The following is a 15,802-nucleotide window of genomic DNA, read 5'->3' on the forward strand; positions in this document are numbered from 1 at the left end:
GCTTTCCCCTCAAGGAGCCTTTCGCTAAGACAGTTTATGTGGAATTGGCAAAGTGATATTTGGAAGCCCATAGAGGGCTATGGTGAAAAAGGAAATATCCTCAGATGAAATCTGGAAAGAAGCTTTCTGAGAAACTGCTTAGCGTTCTGTTAATTCATCTCACAGAGTTACATCTGTATTTCGTGGATCTCTTTGCTAGCCTTATTTCTGTGGAATCTGAGAACAGATATTTTGGATCCCTTTGAAGACTATAGGGCCAAAGGAAATATCCTCCGATAACAAAGAGAAAGAAGCTTTCTGAGAAACTTCTTTGTGTTCTGTGAAATCATCTCACAGAGTTAGAGCTTTCCCCTCACGGAGCCTTTCGCTAAGACAGTTCTTTTGAAACTGGCAAAGTGATATTTGAAAGCCCATAGAGGGCTAAGGTGAAAAAGGAAATATCCTCAGATGAAATCTGGAAAGAAGCTTTCTGAGAAACAGCTTAGTGTTCTGTTAATTCATCTCACAGTGTTACATCTGTATTTCGTGGATCTCTTTGCTAGCCTTATTTCTGTGGAATCTGAGAACAGATATTTTGGATCCCTATGAAGACTATAGGGCAAAGGAAATATCCTCCGATAACAAAGAGAAAGAAGCTTTCTGAGAAACTTCTTTGTGTTCTGTGAAATCAACTCACAGAGATGCAGCTTTCCCCTCAAGAAGCCTTTCTATAGGATAGTTCTTGTGGAATTGACAAAGTGATATATGGAAGCCCATAGAGGGCTATGGTGAAAAAGGAAATATCCTCAGATGAAATCTGGAAAGAAGCTTTCTGAGAAACTGCTTAGTGTTCTGTTAATTCATCTCACAGAGTTACATCTGTATTTCGTGCATCTCTTTGCTAGCCTTAATTCTGTGGAATCTGAGAACAGATATTTCGGATCCCTTTGAAGACTATAGGGCCAAAGGAAATATCCTCCGATAACAAAGAGAAAGAAGCTTTCTGAGAAACTTCTTTGTGTTCTGTGAAATCATCTCACAGAGTTACAGCTTTCCCCTCAAGGAGCCTTTCGCTAAGATAGTTTATGTGGAATTGGCAAAGTGATATTTGGAAGCCCATAGAGGGCTACGGTGAAAAAGGAAATATCCTCAGATGAAATCTGGAAAGAAGATTTCTGAGAAACTGCTTAGCGTTCTGTTAATTCATCTCACAGAGTTACATCTGTATTTCGTGGATCTCTTTGCTAGCCTTATTTCTGTGGAATCTGAGAACAGATATTTCGGATCCCTTTGAAGACTATAGGGCCAAAGGAAATATCCTCCGATAACAAAGAGAAAGAAGCTTTCTGAGAAACTTCTTTGTGTTCTGTGAAATCATCTCACAGAGTTACAGCTTTCCCCTCACGGAGCCTTTCGCTAAGACAGTTCTTGTGGAATTGTCAAAGTGATATTTGGAAGCCCATAGAGGGCTATGGTGAAAAAGGAAATATCCTCAGATGAAATCTGGAAAGAAGCTTTCTGAGAAACTACTTAGTGTTCTGTTAATTCATCTCACAGAGCTACATCTGTATTTCGTGGATCTCTTTGCTAGCCTTATTTCTGTGGAATCTGAGAACAGATATTTCGGATCCCTTTGAAGACTATAGGGCCAAAGGAAATATCCTCCGATAACAAAGAGAAAGAAGCTTTCTGAGAAACTTCTTTGTGTTCTGTGAAGTCATCTCACAGAGTTACAGCTTTCCCCTCACGGAGCCTTTCGCTAAGACAGTTCTTTTGAAACTGGCAAAGTGATATTTGGAAGCCCCTAGAGGGCTATGGTGAAAAAGGAAATATCCTCAGATGAAATCTGGAAAGAAGCTTTCTGAGAAACTGCTTAGTGTTCTGTTAATTCATCTCACAGAGTTACATCTGTATTTCGTGGATCTCTTTGCTAGACTTATTTCTGTGGAATCTGAGAACAGATATTTCGGATCCCTATGAAGACTATAGGGCCAAAGGAAATATCCTGCGATAACAAAGAGAAAGAAGCTTTCTGAGAAACTTCTTTGTGTTTTGTGAAATCATTTCACAGAGTTACAGCTTTCCCCTCAAGAAGCCTTTCGCTAAGACAGTTCTTGTGGAATTGGCAAAGTGATATTTGGAAGCCCCTAGAGGGCTATGGTGAAAAAGGAAATATCCTCAGATGAAATCTGGAAAGAAGCTTTCTGAGAAACTGCTTAGTGTTCTGTTAATTCATCTCACAGAGCTACATCTGTATTTCGTGGATCTCTTTGCTAGCCTTATTTCTGTGGAATCTGAGAACAGATATTTCGGATCCCTTTGAAGACTATAGGGCCAAAGGAAATATCCTCCGATAACAAAGAGAAAGAAGCTTTCTGAGAAACTTCTTTGTGTTCTGTGAAATCATCTCTCAGAGTTACAGCTTTCCCCTCACAGAGCCTTTCGCTAAGACAGTTCTTTTGAAATTGGCAAAGTGATATTTGGAAGCCCATAGAGGGCTATGGTGAAAAAGGAAATATCCTCAGATGAAATCTGGAAAGAAGCTTTCTGAGAAACTGCTTAGTGTTCTGTTAATTCATCTCACAGAGTTACATCTGTATTTCGTGGATCTCTTTGCTAGCCTTATTTCTGTGGAATCTGAGAACAGATATTTCGAATCCCTTTGAAGACTATTGGGCCAAAGGAAATATCCTCCTATAACAAAGAGAAAGAAGCTTTCTGAGAAACTTCTTTGTGTTCTGTGAAATCATCTCACAGAGTTACAGCTTTCCCCTCAAGAAGCCTTTCGCTAAGACAGTTCTTGTGGAATTGGCAAAGTGATATTTGGAAGCCCATAGAGGGCTATGGTGAAAAAGGAAATATCCTCAAATGAAATCTGGAAAGAAGCTTTCTGAGAAACTGCTTGGTGTTCTGTTAATTCATCTCACAGAGTTACATCTGTATTTCTTGGATCTCTTTGCTAGACTTATTTCTGTGGAATCTGAGAACAGATATTTCGGATCCCTATGAAGACTATAGGGCCAAAGGAAATATCCTGCGATAACAAAGAGAAAGAAGCTTTCTGAGAAACTTCTTTGTGTTTTGTGAAATCATTTCACAGAGTTACAGCTTTCCCCTCAAGAAGCCTTTCGCTAAGACAGTTCTTGTGGAATTGGCAAAGTGATATTTGGTAGCCCCTAGAGGGCTATGGTGAAAAAGGAAATATCCTCAGATGAAATCTGGAAAGAAGCTTTCTGAGAAACTGCTTAGTGTTCTGTTAATTCATCTCACAGAGCTACATCTGTATTTCGTGGATCTCTTTGCTAGCCTTATTTCTGTGGAATCTGAGAACAGATATTTCGGATCCCTTTGAAGACTATAGGGCCAAAGGAAATATCCTCCGATAACAAAGAGAAAGAAGCTTTCTGAGAAACTTCTTTGTGTTCTGTGAAATCATCTCTCAGAGTTACAGCTTTCCCCTCACAGAGCCTTTCGCTAAGACAGTTCTTTTGAAATTGGCAAAGTGATATTTGGAAGCCCATAGAGGGCTATGGTGAAAAAGGAAATATCCTCAGATGAAATCTGGAAAGAAGCTTTCTGAGAAACTGCTTAGTGTTCTGTTAATTCATGTCATAGAGTTACATCTGTATTTCGTGGATCTCTTTGCTAGCCTTATTTCTGTGGAATCTGAGAACAGATATTTCGAATCCCTTTGAAGACTATAGGGCCAAAGGAAATATCCTCCTATAACAAAGAGAAAGAAGCTTTCTGAGAAACTTCTTTGTGTTCTGTGAATCATCTCACAGAGTTACAGCTTTCCCCTCAAGAAGCCTTTCGTTAAGACAGTTCTTGTGGAATTGGCAAAGTGATATTTGGAAGCCCATAGAGGGCTATGGTGAAAAAGGAAATATCCTCAAATGAAATCTGGAAAGAAGCTTTCTGAGAAACTGCTTGGTGTTCTGTTAATTCATCTCACAGAGTTACATCTGTATTTCGTGGATCTCTTTGCTAGCATTATTTCTGTGAAATCTGAGAACAGATATTTCGGATCCCTTTGAAGACTATAGGGCCAAAGGAAATATCCTCCGATAACAAAGAGAAAGAAGCTTTCTGAGAAACTTCTTTGTGTTCTGTGAAATCATCTCACAGAGTTGCAGCTTTCCCCTCAAGAAGCCTTTCGCTAAGACAGTTCTTGTGGAATTGGCAAAGTGATATTTAGAAGCCCATAGAGGGCTATGGTGAAAAAGGAAATATCCTCAGATGAAATCTGGAAAGAAGCTTTCTGAGAAACTGCTTAGTGTTCTGTTAATTCGTCTCACTGAGCTACATCTGTATTTCATGGATCTCTTTGCTAGATTTATTTCTGTGGAATCTGAGAACAGATATTTCGGATCCCTTTGAAGACTATAGGGCCAAAGGAAATATCCTCCGATAACAAAGAGAAAGAAGCTTTCTGAGATACTTCTTTGTGTTCTGTGAAATCATCTCACAGAGTTGCAGCTTTCCCCTCAAGAAGCCTTTCGCTAAGACAGTTCTTGTGGAATTGGCAAAGTGATATTTGGAAGCCCATAGAGGGCTATGGTGAAAAAGGAAATATCCTCAAATGAAATCTGGAAAGAAGCTTTCTGAGCAACTGCTTAGTGTTCTGTTAATTCATCTCACAGAGTTACATCTGTATTTCGTGGATCTCTTTGCTAGCCTTATTTCTGTGGAATCTGAGAACAGATATTTCGGATCCCTTTGAAGACTATTGGGCCAAAGGAAATATCCTCCGATAAGAAAGAGAAAGAAGCTTTCTGACAAACTTCGTTGTGTTCTGTGAAATCATCTCACAGAGTTACAGCTTTCCCCTCAAGGAGCCTTTCGCTAAGACAGTTTATGTGGAATTGGCAAAGTGATATTTGGAAGCCCATAGAGGGCTATGGTGAAAAAGGAAATATCCTCAGATGAAATCTGGAAAGAAGCTTTCTGAGAAACTGCTTAGTGTTCTGTTAATTCATCTCACAGTGTTACATCTGTATTTCGTGTATCTCTTTGCTAGCCTTATTTCTGTGGAATCTGAGAACCGATATTTCGGATCCCTTTGTAGACTATTGGGCAAAAGGAAACATCCTCCGATAACAAAGAGAAAGAAGCTTTCTGAGAAACTTCTTTGTGTTCTGTGAAATCATCTGACAGAGTTACAGCTTTCCCCTCAAGAAGCCTTTCGCTAAGACAGTTCTTGTGGAATTGGCAAAGTGATATTTCGAAGCCCATAGAGGGCTATGGTGAAAAAGGAAATATCCTCAAATGAAATCTGGAAAGAAGCTTTCTGAGAAACTGCTTAGTGTTCTGTTAATTCATCTCACAGAGTTACATCTGTATTTCGTGGATCTCTTTGCTAGCCTTATTTCTGTGGAATCTGAGAACAGATATTTCGGATCCCTTTGTAGACTATAGGGCCAAAGGAAATATCCTCCGATAACAAAGAGAAAGAAGCTTTCTGAGAAACTTCGTTGTGTTCTGTGAAATCATCTCACAGTGTTACAGCTTTCCCCTCACGGAGCCTTTCGCTAAGACAGTTCTTTTGGAATTGGCAAAGTGATATTTGGAAGCCCATAGAGGGCTATGGTGAAAAAGGAAATATCCTCAGAGGAAATCTGGAAAGAAGCTTTGTGAGAAACTGCTTAGTGTTCTGTTAATTCATCTCACAGTGTTACATCTGTATTTCCTGGATCTCTTTACTACCCTTATTTCTGTGGAATCTGAGAACAAATATTTCAGATCCCTTTGCAGACTATAGGGCCAAAGGAAATATCCTCCGATAACAAAGAGAAAGAAGCTTTCTGAGAAACTTCGTTGTGTTCTGTGAAATCATCTCACAGAGTTACAGCTTTCCCCTCAAGGAGCCTTTCGCTAAGACAGTTTATGTGGAATTGGCAAAGTGATATTTGGAAGCCCATAGAGGGCTATGGTGAAAAAGGAAATATCCTCAGATGAAATCTGGAAAGAAGCTTTCTGAGAAACTGCTTAGTGTTCTGTTAATTCATCTCACAGAGTTACATCTGTATTTCGTGGATCTCTTTGCTAGCCTTATTTCTGTGGAATCTGAGAACAGATATTTCGGATCCCTTTGAAGACTATAGGGCCAAAGGAAATATCCTCCGATAACAAAGAGAAAGAAGCTTTCTGAGAAACTTCTTTGTGTTCTGTGAAATCATCTCACAGAGTTACAGCTTTCCCCTCACGGATCCTTTCGCTAAGACAGTTCTTTTGAAACTGGCAAAGTGATATTTGGAAGCCCATAGAGGGCTATGGTGAAAAAGGAAATATCCTCATATGAAATCTGGAAAGAAGCTTTCTGAGAAACTGCTTAGTGTTCTGTTAATTCATCTCACTGAGTTACATCTGTATTTCGTGGATCTCTTTGCTAGCCTTATTTCTGTGGAATCTGAGAACCGATATTTCGGATCCCTTTGTAGACTATAGGGCCAAAGGAAATATCCTCCGATAACAAAGAGAAAGAAGCTTTCTGAGAAACTTCTTTGTGTTCTGTGAATCATCTCACAGAGTTACAGCTTTCCCCTCAAGAAGCCTTTCGTTAAGACAGTTCTTGTGGAATTGGCAAAGTGATATTTGGAAGCCCATAGAGGGCTATGGTGAAAAAGGAAATATCCTCAAATGAAATCTGGAAAGAAGCTTTCTGAGAAACTGCTTGGTGTTCTGTTAATTCATCTCACAGAGTTACATCTGTATTTCGTGGATCTCTTTGCTAGCATTATTTCTGTGAAATCTGAGAACAGATATTTCGGATCCCTTTGAAGACTATAGGGCCAAAGGAAATATCCTCCGATAACAAAGAGAAAGAAGCTTTCTGAGAAACTTCTTTGTGTTCTGTGAAATCATCTCACAGAGTTGCAGCTTTCCCCTCAAGAAGCCTTTCGCTAAGACAGTTCTTGTGGAATTGGCAAAGTGATATTTAGAAGCCCATAGAGGGCTATGGTGAAAAAGGAAATATCCTCAGATGAAATCTGGAAAGAAGCTTTCTGAGAAACTGCTTAGTGTTCTGTTAATTCGTCTCACTGAGCTACATCTGTATTTCATGGATCTCTTTGCTAGATTTATTTCTGTGGAATCTGAGAACAGATATTTCGGATCCCTTTGAAGACTATAGGGCCAAAGGAAATATCCTCCGATAACAAAGAGAAAGAAGCTTTCTGAGATACTTCTTTGTGTTCTGTGAAATCATCTCACAGAGTTGCAGCTTTCCCCTCAAGAAGCCTTTCGCTAAGACAGTTCTTGTGGAATTGGCAAAGTGATATTTGGAAGCCCATAGAGGGCTATGGTGAAAAAGGAAATATCCTCAAATGAAATCTGGAAAGAAGCTTTCTGAGCAACTGCTTAGTGTTCTGTTAATTCATCTCACAGAGTTACATCTGTATTTCGTGGATCTCTTTGCTAGCCTTATTTCTGTGGAATCTGAGAACAGATATTTCGGATCCCTTTGAAGACTATTGGGCCAAAGGAAATATCCTCCGATAAGAAAGAGAAAGAAGCTTTCTGACAAACTTCGTTGTGTTCTGTGAAATCATCTCACAGAGTTACAGCTTTCCCCTCAAGGAGCCTTTCGCTAAGACAGTTTATGTGGAATTGGCAAAGTGATATTTGGAAGCCCATAGAGGGCTATGGTGAAAAAGGAAATATCCTCAGATGAAATCTGGAAAGAAGCTTTCTGAGAAACTGCTTAGTGTTCTGTTAATTCATCTCACAGTGTTACATCTGTATTTCGTGTATCTCTTTGCTAGCCTTATTTCTGTGGAATCTGAGAACCGATATTTCGGATCCCTTTGTAGACTATTGGGCGAAAGGAAACATCCTCCGATAACAAAGAGAAAGAAGCTTTCTGAGAAACTTCTTTGTGTTCTGTGAAATCATCTGACAGAGTTACAGCTTTCCCCTCAAGAAGCCTTTCGCTAAGACAGTTCTTGTGGAATTGGCAAAGTGATATTTCGAAGCCCATAGAGGGCTATGGTGAAAAAGGAAATATCCTCAAATGAAATCTGGAAAGAAGCTTTCTGAGAAACTGCTTAGTGTTCTGTTAATTCATCTCACAGAGTTACATCTGTATTTCGTGGATCTCTTTGCTAGCCTTATTTCTGTGGAATCTGAGAACAGATATTTCGGATCCCTTTGTAGACTATAGGGCCAAAGGAAATATCCTCCGATAACAAAGAGAAAGAAGCTTTCTGAGAAACTTCGTTGTGTTCTGTGAAATCATCTCACAGTGTTACAGCTTTCCCCTCACGGAGCCTTTCGCTAAGACAGTTCTTTTGGAATTGGCAAAGTGATATTTGGAAGCCCATAGAGGGCTATGGTGAAAAAGGAAATATCCTCAGAGGAAATCTGGAAAGAAGCTTTGTGAGAAACTGCTTAGTGTTCTGTTAATTCATCTCACAGTGTTACATCTGTATTTCCTGGATCTCTTTACTACCCTTATTTCTGTGGAATCTGAGAACAAATATTTCAGATCCCTTTGCAGACTATAGGGCCAAAGGAAATATCCTCCGATAACAAAGAGAAAGAAGCTTTCTGAGAAACTTCGTTGTGTTCTGTGAAATCATCTCACAGAGTTACAGCTTTCCCCTCAAGGAGCCTTTCGCTAAGACAGTTTATGTGGAATTGGCAAAGTGATATTTGGAAGCCCATAGAGGGCTATGGTGAAAAAGGAAATATCCTCAGATGAAATCTGGAAAGAAGCTTTCTGAGAAACTGCTTAGTGTTCTGTTAATTCATCTCACAGAGTTACATCTGTATTTCGTGGATCTCTTTGCTAGCCTTATTTCTGTGGAATCTGAGAACAGATATTTCGGATCCCTTTGAAGACTATAGGGCCAAAGGAAATATCCTCCGATAACAAAGAGAAAGAAGCTTTCTGAGAAACTTCTTTGTGTTCTGTGAAATCATCTCACAGAGTTACAGCTTTCCCCTCACGGATCCTTTCGCTAAGACAGTTCTTTTGAAACTGGCAAAGTGATATTTGGAAGCCCATAGAGGGCTATGGTGAAAAAGGAAATATCCTCATATGAAATCTGGAAAGAAGCTTTCTGAGAAACTGCTTAGTGTTCTGTTAATTCATCTCACTGAGTTACATCTGTATTTCGTGGATCTCTTTGCTAGCCTTATTTCTGTGGAATCTGAGAACCGATATTTCGGATCCCTTTGTAGACTATAGGGCCAAAGGAAATATCCTCCGATAACAAAGAGAAAGAAGCTTTCTGAGAAACTTCGTTGTGTTCTGTGAAATCATCTCACAGTGTTACAGCTTTCCCCTCACGGAGCCTTTCGCTAAGACAGTTCTTGTGGAATTGGCAAAGTGATATTTGGAAGCCCATAGAGGGCTATGGTGAAAAAGGAAATATCCTCAGAGGAAATCTGGAAAGAAGCTTTGTGAGAAACTGCTTAGTGTTCTGTTAATTCATCTCACAGTGTTACATCTGTATTTCATGGATCTCTTTACTAGCCTTATTTCTGTGGAATCTGAGAACAGATATTTCAGATCCCTTTGAAGACTATAGGGCCAAAGGAAATATCCTCCGATAACAAAGAGAAAGAAGCTTTCTGAGAAACTTCTTTGTGTTCTGTGAAATCATCTCACAGAGTTGCAGCTTTCCCCTCAAGAAGCCTTTCGCTAAGTCAGTTCTTGTGGAATTGGCAAAGTGATATTTGGAAGCCCATAGAGGGCTATGGTGAAAAAGGAAATATCCTCAGATGAAATCTGGAAAGAAGCTTTCTGAGAAACTGCTTAGTGTTCTGTTAATTCATCTCACAGAGTTACATCTGTATTTCGTGGATCTCTTTGCTAGCCTTATTTCTGTGGAATCTGAGAACAGATATTTCGGATCCCTTTGAAGACTATAGGGCCAAAGGAAATATCCTCCGATAACAAAGAGAAAGAAGCTTTCTGAGAAACTTCTTTGTGTTCTGTGAAATCATCTCTCAGAGTTACAGCTTTCCCCTCACAGAGCCTTTCGCTAAGACAGTTCTTTTGAAATTGGCAAAGTGATATTTGGAAGCCCATAGAGGGCTATGGTGAAAAAGGAAATATCCTCAGATGAAATCTGGAAAGAAGCTTTCTGAGAAACTGCTTAGTGTTCTGTTAATTCATGTCATAGAGTTACATCTGTATTTCGTGGATCTCTTTGCTAGCCTTATTTCTGTGGAATCTGAGAACAGATATTTCGAATCCCTTTGAAGACTATAGGGCCAAAGGAAATATCCTCCTATAACAAAGAGAAAGAAGCTTTCTGAGAAACTTCTTTGTGTTCTGTGAATCATCTCACAGAGTTACAGCTTTCCCCTCAAGAAGCCTTTCGCTAAGACAGTTCTTGTGGAATTGGCAAAGTGATATTTGGAAGCCCATAGAGGGCTATGGTGAAAAAGGAAATATCCTCAAATGAAATCTGGAAAGAAGCTTTCTGAGAAACTGCTTGGTGTTCTGTTAATTCATCTCACAGAGTTACATCTGTATTTCGTGGATCTCTTTGCTAGCATTATTTCTGTGAAATCTGAGAACAGATATTTCGGATCCCTTTGAAGACTATAGGGCCAAAGGAAATATCCTCCGATAACAAAGAGAAAGAAGCTTTCTGAGAAACTTCTTTGTGTTCTGTGAAATCATCTCACAGAGTTGCAGCTTTCCCCTCAAGAAGCCTTTCGCTAAGACAGTTCTTGTGGAATTGGCAAAGTGATATTTAGAAGCCCATAGAGGGCTATGGTGAAAAAGGAAATATCCTCAGATGAAATCTGGAAAGAAGCTTTCTGAGAAACTGCTTAGTGTTCTGTTAATTCGTCTCACTGAGCTACATCTGTATTTCATGGATCTCTTTGCTAGATTTATTTCTGTGGAATCTGAGAACAGATATTTCGGATCCCTTTGAAGACTATAGGGCCAAAGGAAATATCCTCCGATAACAAAGAGAAAGAAGCTTTCTGAGATACTTCTTTGTGTTCTGTGAAATCATCTCACAGAGTTGCAGCTTTCCCCTCAAGAAGCCTTTCGCTAAGACAGTTCTTGTGGAATTGGCAAAGTGATATTTGGAAGCCCATAGAGGGCTATGGTGAAAAAGGAAATATCCTCAAATGAAATCTGGAAAGAAGCTTTCTGAGCAACTGCTTAGTGTTCTGTTAATTCATCTCACAGAGTTACATCTGTATTTCGTGGATCTCTTTGCTAGCCTTATTTCTGTGGAATCTGAGAACAGATATTTCGGATCCCTTTGAAGACTATTGGGCCAAAGGAAATATCCTCCGATAACAAAGAGAAAGAAGCTTTCTGACAAACTTCGTTGTGTTCTGTGAAATCATCTCACAGAGTTACAGCTTTCCCCTCAAGGAGCCTTTCGCTAAGACAGTTTATGTGGAATTGGCAAAGTGATATTTGGAAGCCCATAGAGGGCTATGGTGAAAAAGGAAATATCCTCAGATGAAATCTGGAAAGAAGCTTTCTGAGAAACTGCTTAGTGTTCTGTTAATTCATCTCACAGTGTTACATCTGTATTTCGTGTATCTCTTTGCTAGCCTTATTTCTGTGGAATCTGAGAACCGATATTTCGGATCCCTTTGTAGACTATTGGGCGAAAGGAAACATCCTCCGATAACAAAGAGAAAGAAGCTTTCTGAGAAACTTCTTTGTGTTCTGTGAAATCATCTGACAGAGTTACAGCTTTCCCCTCAAGAAGCCTTTCGCTAAGACAGTTCTTGTGGAATTGGCAAAGTGATATTTCGAAGCCCATAGAGGGCTATGGTGAAAAAGGAAATATCCTCAAATGAAATCTGGAAAGAAGCTTTCTGAGAAACTGCTTAGTGTTCTGTTAATTCATCTCACAGAGTTACATCTGTATTTCGTGGATCTCTTTGCTAGCCTTATTTCTGTGGAATCTGAGAACAGATATTTCGGATCCCTTTGTAGACTATAGGGCCAAAGGAAATATCCTCCGATAACAAAGAGAAAGAAGCTTTCTGAGAAACTTCGTTGTGTTCTGTGAAATCATCTCACAGTGTTACAGCTTTCCCCTCACGGAGCCTTTCGCTAAGACAGTTCTTTTGGAATTGGCAAAGTGATATTTGGAAGCCCATAGAGGGCTATGGTGAAAAAGGAAATATCCTCAGAGGAAATCTGGAAAGAAGCTTTGTGAGAAACTGCTTAGTGTTCTGTTAATTCATCTCACAGTGTTACATCTGTATTTCCTGGATCTCTTTACTAGCCTTATTTCTGTGGAATCTGAGAACAAATATTTCAGATCCCTTTGCAGACTATAGGGCCAAAGGAAATATCCTCCGATAACAAAGAGAAAGAAGCTTTCTGAGAAACTTCGTTGTGTTCTGTGAAATCATCTCACAGAGTTACAGCTTTCCCCTCAAGGAGCCTTTCGCTAAGACAGTTTATGTGGAATTGGCAAAGTGATATTTGGAAGCCCATAGAGGGCTATGGTGAAAAAGGAAATATCCTCAGATGAAATCTGGAAAGAAGCTTTCTGAGAAACTGCTTAGTGTTCTGTTAATTCATCTCACAGAGTTACATCTGTATTTCGTGGATCTCTTTGCTAGCCTTATTTCTGTGGAATCTGAGAACAGATATTTCGGATCCCTTTGAAGACTATAGGGCCAAAGGAAATATCCTCCGATAACAAAGAGAAAGAAGATTTCTGAGAAACTTCTTTGTGTTCTGTGAAATCATCTCACAGAGTTACAGCTTTCCCCTCACGGATCCTTTCGCTAAGACAGTTCTTTTGAAACTGGCAAAGTGATATTTGGAAGCCCATAGAGGGCTATGGTGAAAAAGGAAATATCCTCATATGAAATCTGGAAAGAAGCTTTCTGAGAAACTGCTTAGTGTTCTGTTAATTCATCTCACTGAGTTACATCTGTATTTCGTGGATCTCTTTGCTAGCCTTATTTCTGTGGAATCTGAGAACCGATATTTCGGATCCCTTTGTAGACTATAGGGCCAAAGGAAATATCCTCCGATAACAAAGAGAAAGAAGCTTTCTGAGAAACTTCGTTGTGTTCTGTGAAATCATCTCACAGTGTTACAGCTTTCCCCTCACGGAGCCTTTCGCTAAGACAGTTCTTGTGGAATTGGCAAAGTGATATTTGGAAGCCCATAGAGGGCTATGGTGAAAAAGGAAATATCCTCAGAGGAAATCTGGAAAGAAGCTTTGTGAGAAACTGCTTAGTGTTCTGTTAATTCATCTCACAGTGTTACATCTGTATTTCATGGATCTCTTTACTAGCCTTATTTCTGTGGAATCTGAGAACAGATATTTCAGATCCCTTTGAAGACTATAGGGCCAAAGGAAATATCCTCCGATAACAAAGAGAAAGAAGCTTTCTGAGAAACTTCGTTGTGTTCTGTGAAATCATCTCACAGAGTTACAGCTTTCCCCTCAAGGAGCCTTTCGCTAAGACAGTTTAAGTGGAATTGGCAAAGTGATATTTGGAAGCCCATAGAGGGCTATGGTGAAAAAGGAAATATCCTCAGATGAAATCTGGAAAGAAGCTTTCTGAGAAACTGCTTAGCGTTCTGTTAATTCACCTCACAGAGTTACATCTGTATTTCGTGGATCTCTTTGCTAGCCTTATTTCTGTGGAATCTGAGAACAGATATTTCGGATCCCTTTGAAGACTATAGGGCCAAAGGAAATATCCTCCGATAACAAAGAGAAAGAAGCTTTCTGAGAAACTTCTTTGTGTTCTGTGAAATCATCTCACAGAGTTACAGCTTTCCCCTCACGGAGCCTTTCGCTAAGAAAGTTCTTTTGAACTGGCAAAGTGATATTTGGAAGCCCATAGAGGGCTATGGTGAAAATGGAAATATCCCCAGATGAAATCTGGAAAGAAGCTTTCTGAGAAACTGCTTAGTGTTCTGTTAATTCATCTCACAGAGTTACATCTGTATTTCGTGGATCTCTTTGCTAGCCTTATTTCTGTGGAATCTGAGAACAGATATTTCGGATCCCTTTGAAGACTATAGGGCCAAAGGAAATATCCTCCGATAACAAAGAGAAAGAAGCTTTCTGAGAAACTTCGTTGTGTTCTGTGAAATCATCTCACAGAGTTACAGCTTTTCCCTCACGGAGCCTTCCGTAAGACACTTCTTTTGAAATTGGCAAAGTGATATTTGGAAGCCCATAGAGGGCTACGGTGAAAAAGGAAATATCCTCAAATGAAATCTGGAAAGAAGCTTTCTGAGAAACTGCTTAGTGTTCCGTTAATTCATCTCACAGAGTTACATCTGTATTTCGTGGATCTCTTTGCTAGCCTTATTTCTGTGGAATCTGAGAACAGATATTTCGGATCCCTTTGAAGACTATAGGGCCAAAGGAAATATCCTCCGATAACAAAGAGAAAGAAGCTTTCTGAGAAACTTCGTTGTGTTCTGTGAAATCATCTCACAGAGTTACAGCTTTCCCCTCACGGAGCCTTTCGCTAAGACAGTTTTTTGAAACTGGCAAATTGATATTTGGAAGCCCATAGAGGGCTATGGTGAAAAAGGAAATATCCTCAGATGAAATCTGGAAAGAAGCTTTCTGAGAAACTGCTTAGTGTTCTGTTAATTCATCTCACAGAGTTACATCTGTATTTCGTGGATCTCATTGTTAGCCTTATTTCTGTGGAATCTGAGAACAGATATTTCAGATACCTTTGAAGACTATAGGGCCAAAGGAAATATCCTCCGATAACAAAGAGAAAGAAGCTTTCTGAGAAACTTCTTTGTGTTCTGTGAAATCATCTCACAGAGTTGCAGCTTTCCCCTCAAGAAGCCTTTCGCTAAGACAGTTCTTGTGGAATTGGCAAAGTGATATTTGGAAGCCCATAGAGGGCTATGGTGAAAAAGGAAATATCCTCAGATGAAATCTGGAAAGAAGCTTTCTGATAAACTGCTTAGTGTTCTGTTAATTCATCTCACAGAGTTATATCTGTATTTCGTGGGTCTCTTTGCTAGCCTTATTTCTGTATAATCTGAGAACAGATATTTCGGATCCCTTTGAAGACTATAGGGCCAAAGGAAATATCCTCCGATAACAAAGAGAAAGAAGCTTCCTGAGAAACTTCGCTGTGTTCTGTGAAATCATCTCACAGAGTTACAGCTTCCCCTCACGGAGCCTTTCGCTAAGACAGTTCTTTTGAAATTGGCAAAGTGATATTTGGAAGCCCATAGAGGGCTATGGTGAAAAAGGAAATATCCTCAGATGAAATCTGGAAAGAAGCTTTGTGAGAAACTGCTTAGTGTTCTGTTAATTCATCTCACAGTGTTACATCTGTATTTCATGGATCTCTTTGCTAGCCTTATTTCTGTGGAATCTGAGAACAGATATTTCCGATCCCTTTGAAGACTATAGGGCCAAAGGAAATATCCTCCGATAACAAAGAGAAAGAAGCTTTCTGAGAAACTTCTTTGTGTTCTGTGAAATCATCTCACAGAGTTACAGCTTTCCCCTCAAGAAGCCTTTCGCTAAGACAGTTCTTGTGGAATTGGCAAAGTGATATTTGGAAGCCCATAGAGGGCTATGGTGAAAAAGGAAATATCCTCAGATGAAATCTGGAAGGAAGCTTTCTGAGAAACTGCTTAGTGTTCTGTTAATTCATCTCACAGAGTTACATCTGTATTTCGTGGATCTCTTTGCTAGCCTTATTTCTGTGGAATCTGAGAACAGATATTTCGGATCCCTTGAAGACTATAGGGCCAAAGGAAATATCCTCCGATAACAAAGAGAAAGAAGCTTCCTGAGAAACTTCGTTGTGTTCTGTGAAATCATCTCACAGAGTTACAGCTTCCCCTCACGGAGCCTTTCGCTAAGACAGT

This window comes from Macaca mulatta, chromosome 14, assembly GCF_049350105.2.
Source record: "Macaca mulatta isolate MMU2019108-1 chromosome 14, T2T-MMU8v2.0, whole genome shotgun sequence".
NCBI lineage: Eukaryota > Metazoa > Chordata > Mammalia > Primates > Cercopithecidae > Macaca > Macaca mulatta.